Source organism: Musa acuminata, chromosome BXJ3-11, assembly GCF_036884655.1.
Source record: "Musa acuminata AAA Group cultivar baxijiao chromosome BXJ3-11, Cavendish_Baxijiao_AAA, whole genome shotgun sequence".
NCBI lineage: Eukaryota > Viridiplantae > Streptophyta > Magnoliopsida > Zingiberales > Musaceae > Musa > Musa acuminata.
In genome coordinates, this window is record NC_088359.1 from 16,674,574 (window position 1) to 16,682,699 (window position 8,126).

The window sequence follows — 8,126 nt, forward strand, 5'->3', positions numbered from 1 at the left end:
TATTTTTATTAGCGATTATGGTCCGTTTTTGGTATGGACCACTTGAAACATTGCTCAAGTAGTCTCTCTCTTAAGTCATGCAAGTAGTCTCTCTCTTAAGTCATGCACAGACACATCCCTCTCTCCTCACGATTAAAATGGCATGTTTTGTTGATTCTCCTTTTGATTGTCACTTGTGCTGTATCAAGTTTACAGTTGAGCTTTAAGACCCAGAACATGGTTATGTGACAGTAATGGAGCTACAGGTGGTTAGATTCACATGGACAAGAGAATAAAAAATAAGGTAAGATATACTAGGTGTGGTTTCATAACTACCAACTTAAGCTTTTCAATCGTATTCCAATTACCATGTTAATCGTCTTGTCAGTTTGGTATTTGCATCATTGGATCTCATTGTTCTTGGTTATGTCGACTGATGGATGCTATGTGTGTCAACCTTTAAATGATGATGGCTAGACCATAAGGTACATTGAGTCAAGGATTTCATAGTTTACTTACGGATTGGCTTGTGAAAGGAAGTGTGATTATGTGGTTTGATAGTCTCACATTAAAGGGAGATTGTTAGCACATGTGACAGTGGTTACTGGTTACTCCCATGTGGTTAAGAAAAAGCAAACTCAGCAAGATACTCTAGGTGTTGGCACATAATTTATGAGCTTCAGTTTTTTGAATTTATTGTACTCCGGGAACAATATTGATGCTCTTGCCAATTTGGTATTTTTCACTCCCGATAAGGAAAGATCTCCCTAACAAAGACGGGTTCAAATGGATTTCAAGATTGGCAAAACTTCAATCTATCTTTGGATGTGTTTGATTAGAACATTTTTCAACAACCATGCCTGTTTTATTGATTCCTCAAATTATCACTCATCAAGCATGCATTTGAACAAATAATACAAGAAGTCAAGTCTATCAGTGCCTACTTCAATGGATTGTGAATGCAAAATCATGGTCCTGGAAGCACAGATAAAGCTCATTAAACATAGAGCATGTGATAATATATAATGCTAACTTACCAAAAAAGATAATATATAATGCTAAAGGTCACGAATAAATCATTATGTCACTAAGTTTGGAACTTGACATATATTGCTGGCAAAATGACTTCTACGTTCAGGAATGATTACATAGACTGTCATGTTGACAGCAATAAGCCATGTTAGATGTATGTATGTCAGGACATCCTTTTATCTTAAGTTGTACTATTCCAATACTTGACGATATAACATGTAGGTACTCTTATGATTCGAAGGTTTCTTATTACCACCGCTAATTTTTCTTTCTTCCCTAGTATAAGATGGATATTGTATTTTCTTTTGTATTTAGCTATCCTTCTCCATGCATCCTCTAACCTATATTTTCTTTCCTTGACAAATCAACTGTGTTGTATCTGCTTTTGTATCATTCAATACTGCCTAGAAGGTTAATCATCTCAATCTGCATTCTGTTGCTCAACGTCATTCTTGAGCATTATAATTGTGATAATTCTGAACCAAAAGTATATGCACCATGAAAAGCAACTAAATGCTTTAGCAGGCATCATGCTTGATGATTGTATGCCCAAACATAAGGATCCAGTAACCTCACATTACTATGATGAATCTTTTGGTAATAATTAAGCTGGGAAAAAAAATGATTCTCTGGCAGTGTGATCTTTGGATGAAGAGTAAGTTGATAGTCTATTTTTGGTGGAATTTTGTCTTCAAAACATACAAGTTACATACATTAGAAAGCATGAGAGCTTTGGGTTCAAGCTGCCATTTAGTCTTGAAGAAACTCTAAGGTAGTTCTATGAGATGAAAATTTTGAAGTGTGAAAAGATATGAAAAAACCTTTGGTGGTCATGACCCAAAATTGCTGTGGTTGGCTTTGGGATCAAAGTAGTTTAGATCATTATAAGCACAGATCAATATAGGATTGATGTTATTGTGTAACAAGATATCGAAGACAATTACTGATTTTTTTTAAAAACTTCTTTTGAATTATCTGAATTGTTTTTTAACTTTTATTCTTTATGGACCCTGATTTTCATAATTTAGTCAAGAACACTAGATATTCTCAACAGATTTCCTTCCCAAGCAGGTCAGGGATTTGCTTCTATATAGAGTTTCTATTAGCATTAATCTGTTTTTTCTTAATGTCGATTCAAGGCAACTTGCCAACTTTGCATAGATATTATTTTGGCTGCTTATATGGAAGTTGTAACAGTGTGGCTTCTGGTTGTTGTTACTGTTTTCTGCTTATATGGAGCTTCATAAAGAGGCTATCTTTATTTTCATGCTTGACATTTTTAGTCAAGCTGTTGCCCTGTAGGTTATTGCAAATGCTTAATCTGGTAATGAATAATTTATTAGAGAAAGCAAATAGAAATAATCATGGACTAGTCAGTCAGTGGAACCAAACTTCTGCAGATTCAAGCATTGTGATACTATGAAGTGTTACTGATTTTTGTGTATTTTATTATCTCAATACATTGAGGATTATCTGACAGTGTTTGCACAAAATCATCCTTTTGCTTTGATGAACTGAATACTCCTTATTGTTAAGTTTTAGTTGCTTAAGTTTGTCATTTATTTTTACTATACTAGGACCTATTTCTTATGGTCATTGTTACTAACTTTTCTTTTAAAGTTTTCTCATGTATCGAAAAAAGCAGAATGATTGGAAGTTGAAACATAGAAATTAACATGATTTTTTCTTTCCATAAGAATATAAATGCTTTGCATATGCTTCACTTCAATTAGCACTTCAATATTGTGCAAGAAAAATTAGATATTGATATTGATAATTAACATTGTCCCTAGAAGCAATTCAATTCAAACGATGCAGATTTTGTTACTATCAACATAAAAAATCAAAATCATATTTATATTTGAACATGCCAGTCTTATGCTTTTTTTCATGCCACACGACATAATTGGCTAAATTTTTTGTATCATCATTGTTTCATGGCTCAATAATAGATCATTTTATAATTTTGAAATTTTCTTAAGGTGAATTGAAGAAAAAAAAAACAAACGCAGATGTATGAGACTAAGAGCTGGCTCTCTATTTTGATTCTACAAGGCTAATAAAATTCTTTTAAAGAGGAAAAACAATATTTAAAACTAGAGAAGGTTTATATGAATGGTTGGTTATGTCATTTGGGCTATCTAATGCTCCTAGCACTTTCATGAGATTTAAGAATCGCATACTTAAGTAATGTATTAGAATATTTGTTGTAGTTTACTTTGACAATATATTGGTATACAATAAGAGCGAAGATGAGCATATGAATCATTTGAAAGAGATCTTTCTTATTTTGAGGCAGCAAAAGCTTTATGCTAATATAAAGAAGTGTGATTTCTTTATTTCTAGTGTTATGTTTATGGGGTATGTTGTTTCAAAAGATAGAATCATAATGGATCAAAGTAAGGTAGAAGCTATTCTCAATTAATCAACACCTGCTTCATTGCATGATGTGAGGAGTTTCCATGGCTTAACTTCCATTTACAAAAGATTCATCAAGGGTTTTAGCTCTATTGTTGCTCCAATCACTGAATGTCTAAAATGTAATAAATTCAAATTGACTAGTGAGGCTAATGATGCTTTTGAGCTTTTAAAAAGAAAGTTGACTGAAGCTCCTATCTTAGTTCTATCAAATTTTGACAATGTGTTTGAGGTTGAATGTGATGCATCTAATGTGTGAATTGATTATATTTTGAGTCAAGACGTAAAGACCATTGCATTTTTTAGTGAAAAGCTGTTAGAACCCTTGTAGATTCTAAACTTGGGGTTGATCTCTTTAGGGGATTGGCCTCCTTGGAACTCTATAGGGGTTCCTCCCTCCAAGTTGCTGCTCAAAGGCTACAGAAAAGATTCATCTATTGCTTATCAAAAGAGGAGGAATACATGACTATTTATAGGGCTTCTAAACCCTAACTCCTAATATGACTCCTACTCAAGACTCCTACTTCTAACCAACTCCTAATAGGACTCATACTTAAGACTCCTATTGTAATATCCCTCACTTTTGAAACTTATTAATAAAGATTTATTTATAAATCGGAGGACCTATATGTAAATATGAAAATTTCAAGGACTAAACTGTTAAGTTGTAAAAAGAAGAAAATAAAGAAAACCGAAAACTTCGGTTTTATCCCACCGCCTCCCACGCTCTCTCTGTTTCTTCGAGAAACAGAGAGAAGCGGTGGGGCGTGGGGAGAAGAAGAAGAGAAGTAGAGGGAGAAGAGAAGAAGAGGGAAAAGAAGAGAGGAAGAAGAGGGAGAAGAGAAAAAAAAAGAAGAAGTAGAAGAGAGGGAAGATGGAGAGGAGGAAGAGAGGCAGCTGCAGCAGCTAGGGCTGCAGCACCTCTGTTTTCCGCAGGTGGAAACAGAGGAGAGGATGTGCGTGGCGTTGGGGAGGAAAAAGGGAAGAGGAGAAAGAAGAGAAGGAGAAGAAGAGGGAAAAGAGAGGGAAGACGGAGTGGAGCGAGAGGTGGCAGCAGCTAGGGCTGCAGCACCTCTGTTTCCTGCAGGTGGAAACAGAGGAGACGTGTGGGGTGACGTGTAGGAGAAGAGCAGAAGAAGAAGAAGAGGAAGAGAAGGAGAAGGGGAAGCAGGAGAAGAGGTTGTGATACCTCTGTTCCCTGCAGAGGAAACAGAGGAGAGGGTGTGTGTGACGCCGGGAAGAAGAAGGGGAGGAAGGAGAAGAAGAAGAAGAAGAAGAGGAGGTGTGTGGCGTTGGGGAGGAAAGGGGAAGCAGGAGAAGAGGTTGTGATACCTCTGTTCCCTGCAGAGGAAACAGAGGAGAGGGTGTGTGTGACGCCGGGAGGAAGAAGGGGAGGAAGAAGAAGAAGAAGAAGAAGAAGAGGAGGTGTGTGGCGTTGGGGAGGAAAAGGGAAGAGGAGAAGAGGAAGAGGCAAGGCTGCAGCGAGGAGGTGTGTGGCGTTGGGGAGGAAAAGAAGAAGAGGAGAAGAAGAAAAGAAAGGAAGAAGGGAAGGAGAGGAAGAAGAGAAGGGAAAGAAGGGGCTGCGGCTGCGGCGATGGCAGCTGCAGTTGGAAGAGAAGAAGGAGAGGAAGATGAGCAGGGGAGGAAGAAGAGGTTGTGGTCGTGGCTGTGGCCGCGACTGCAGCAGTTGCAGCTGGGAAAAAAGAGAAGGAAAGGAAGGAGAAGAGAAAGGGAAGGAGAGGAAGAAGAGAGGAAGAGGAGAAGGGGTGGCAGCAGCAGCTGGAAGAGAAGGAGAGGAAGAAGAGGCTGCGGTTGTGGTGGCTGCGGCCATGGCTGCGACTGCGACTGCGACTGCGGCAGTTGCAGCTGGGAAAGAAAAGAAAGGAAAGGGGGGAAAAAGGGGCTGTGGACGGGATTGCGGCCGCAGCGGCAGCGACTGCGTATGCAGCAGTTATGTCTGCGAGAGAAGGGAGGAAGGAAGTTAGTGCGGTGGAAGGGGCTGCGATTGTGGCAGCGGCAGCGGCGGCGGCTGTGACAGCTGCGTTTGGGAAAGAAAAAGAAGGAATGAGAGTAAGAGAGAGCAGGTGACTGTGCCTCGATGTTCGACACGTGGTGTAGTTGCGAAGAAAGGAAGAAAACGGGAGCACAAAACGAAACAGAGAGAGGACACGGAGGAAAAGTAGAAGGATTTGGGTTGGCACCTTCTTTGGATCTTCGGGTCAAAATTTGCAAAGGCAAGTGTTCTAACCCCATCCTACATAAGTATTTGACTCTGTTTTTATGTTGATTCAAAATAAATTGGAAGATTTCTATTTAGAGACTGATATATCTCTCTTTGGACTTAAACCATTGGATTCTGAAAGTCTTTCGGTAAACTGACCCCTAAGCACTGTTTCGGCTATAAGTTTTAATATAGAATGAGAATTCAGGCAGGAACTATTTTGTTTGAAATTAGACTCGTATGTGTTTCTTTTGACACCGATTTTGTAGATTTTGGACACCGAATACTTACCCAAAAATTTGTTTCAAAAGAGCCTATAGACGCTGTAAAACAGAGTTCAGATTTCTGACCTTTCGATACTAAAACGCCTATAACTTCCTGTTGAAAATTCTGATTTGTATCAAACTGATTTTATTTGAAAGTAGACTTGAAATTCTCTCTTTTGACATATAGTTTGAAAATTTTGGAGTTAAATTGCCCACCCTATCGTCTGTGGATTCCGACCCTATAAATTCTGTAACACAGTGATTGTGATTTTGACCTTGTGTTACCAAATCAGAGGTAACTCAGTGTTGGGAGCCCTGTTTCATATGAAATCTGTTCCATCTTAATATAGATTGATATATGATTCGACCATAGCCTTATTATGGGTATTGGAGCATAATTGTTACTCTAAAATATTTGTTGATGTGCCACTGGAATTCTGTCCGAAATCGAGCTTTGGTCGATTTCGCGTATTTGGTTCCATTCCTTTGGATATCTGAATTTGTCTAACCTTCTTATTGGAATTGAGCTGATTATGATTGCTTGGAATCCCTGTACACTCTTGCTTTCAATTCTTTCCTAAAATGAATACTTTTGTGAGAGATTTGTTCCTTGCATCATTGTTTTGAAAAGGCACATGTACGTTTGGTTGTTCCGCGTGTGCTTCCGTTATATGCTGCTTATTGTTGAAACTGCCTTCTTGTACTCTGGTGTGTGGGATATTGTGAACCTTTGCCAGAAATGGTAAAGGGAGTTGTGAACCTTTGCCAGAAATGGTAAAGGGAGTTGTGAACCTTTGCCAGAAATGGTAAAGGGAGTTGTGAACCTTTGCCAGAAATGGTAAAGGGAGTTATGCATAGAGCCTGCGATGCTCTGCCGGCCCCCTCTGACTTCACCTAGACGTGGGTGGATGGAGCTCCCAGACGTGGGAGACTTTTGTCAGGTGGTCATTCAGAAATGGATGAATCACATTCTGACTGAGATCCCACTACACCCTCTATATGTTTGATGTGACATCCAGAGTTTTGGTGAGTTATTTCTGTTCGTGCTCTGGATAAGTATGATATGATTGCAACGTCAAGGACGACGTTTGAGCTTCTGTACGACATATGAGTTTGATATGCTCTGAAATGCTTCATTCACTATTGAGTTTGCTTCGTAATGTTCCATAGATCGTTGATGTGTTCTGGAACATTTTATATGCCATTGATAAGCTCCGATATGTTTCCTTTGTTTCTGATATGCTCCAATTACTCTATGCCCCATCTGTCAGGAACCAAATATGTATGATTAAAAAGGACAATTATGATTCTGCTCCTAATGATATTATGTATACGAAATCGTATATTCTGCTTTTGTGTTTTGATACTGTATCTCTTTGGAAATTGTACTATTTTGATATGGATATGTTAGTCACTTGCTGAGCTCTTTATGCTCACCCCGTTTGTTGATAAATTTTTCAGGATAGCGTATCGCTTGCTTAAATGTTAAGAATGGGCTGAGGCAGTGGAAAGTTTAGAAGACGTTGGGCAGAACTTTTGTTAGCATATATGTAGTTGTGTATAAGCTACCTTGCATCTAATGAAATGTGACTATGAATCTAAACCTGTGGATTTTGTGTAAGTTAAAGGATCCCTCATGTATAGGGTTTTGGAATGTTAAATTAAATTTGTGTAATGATATGAACTTATGGTAAATCGATGATTGTGGTGACTGCATAGATTTCCCCACTTGTGGACTTATATTGTGGTTTTTATTTTGATGAGTCGGGTTCAGATGGTATAAATTTTCGAGTGATGTGTGCTATGTTTATGAATTGCACAGGGATATGAATTGGTAGATTATAGAAGCGAAATTTTTGATTTGAATGTTTTCTTAGTGACCTCAAATGTGTGTTTGGATCCTGGGTTAGTTGTGACGAAAGATTTTAAATATCATGGATATTTTTAGGGGTGTGACACCTATTCCTTTACAACTCCTAATTCTTCTATAAGAAACAACCTTCTAACCCTAGCCGACCTCTTCATCTCTTTAATAGGGGTCGGCTTAGGTAGGTTTTACATGAATGTCCCTCTCAATTTGGACTCTCCAAGCCAGAGTCCTAACAGACCTGCCCTCTTCAAATCAGCCTTGTCCTCGAGGCTGATGATTCGTGAATTCTGAGAATTTGATCTTCAAGTCGTCATAGTTCTCCCAAGTGGCATCTTATATT

The 8,126-nt window shown here is 38.4% G+C and overlaps 1 long non-coding RNA gene across 1 annotated transcript; it reads left to right on the forward strand.

Moving 5' to 3' along the window:
- The first annotated feature begins 4,003 nt into the window (after positions 1-4,003).
- On the forward strand, positions 4,004-7,656 carry LOC135652870 (uncharacterized). Its single transcript, XR_010502235.1, has 2 exons — positions 4,004-5,663; positions 7,378-7,656. It is a non-coding gene; the product is annotated as an uncharacterized LOC135652870 (long non-coding RNA).
- The last annotated feature ends 470 nt before the right edge of the window (positions 7,657-8,126 follow it).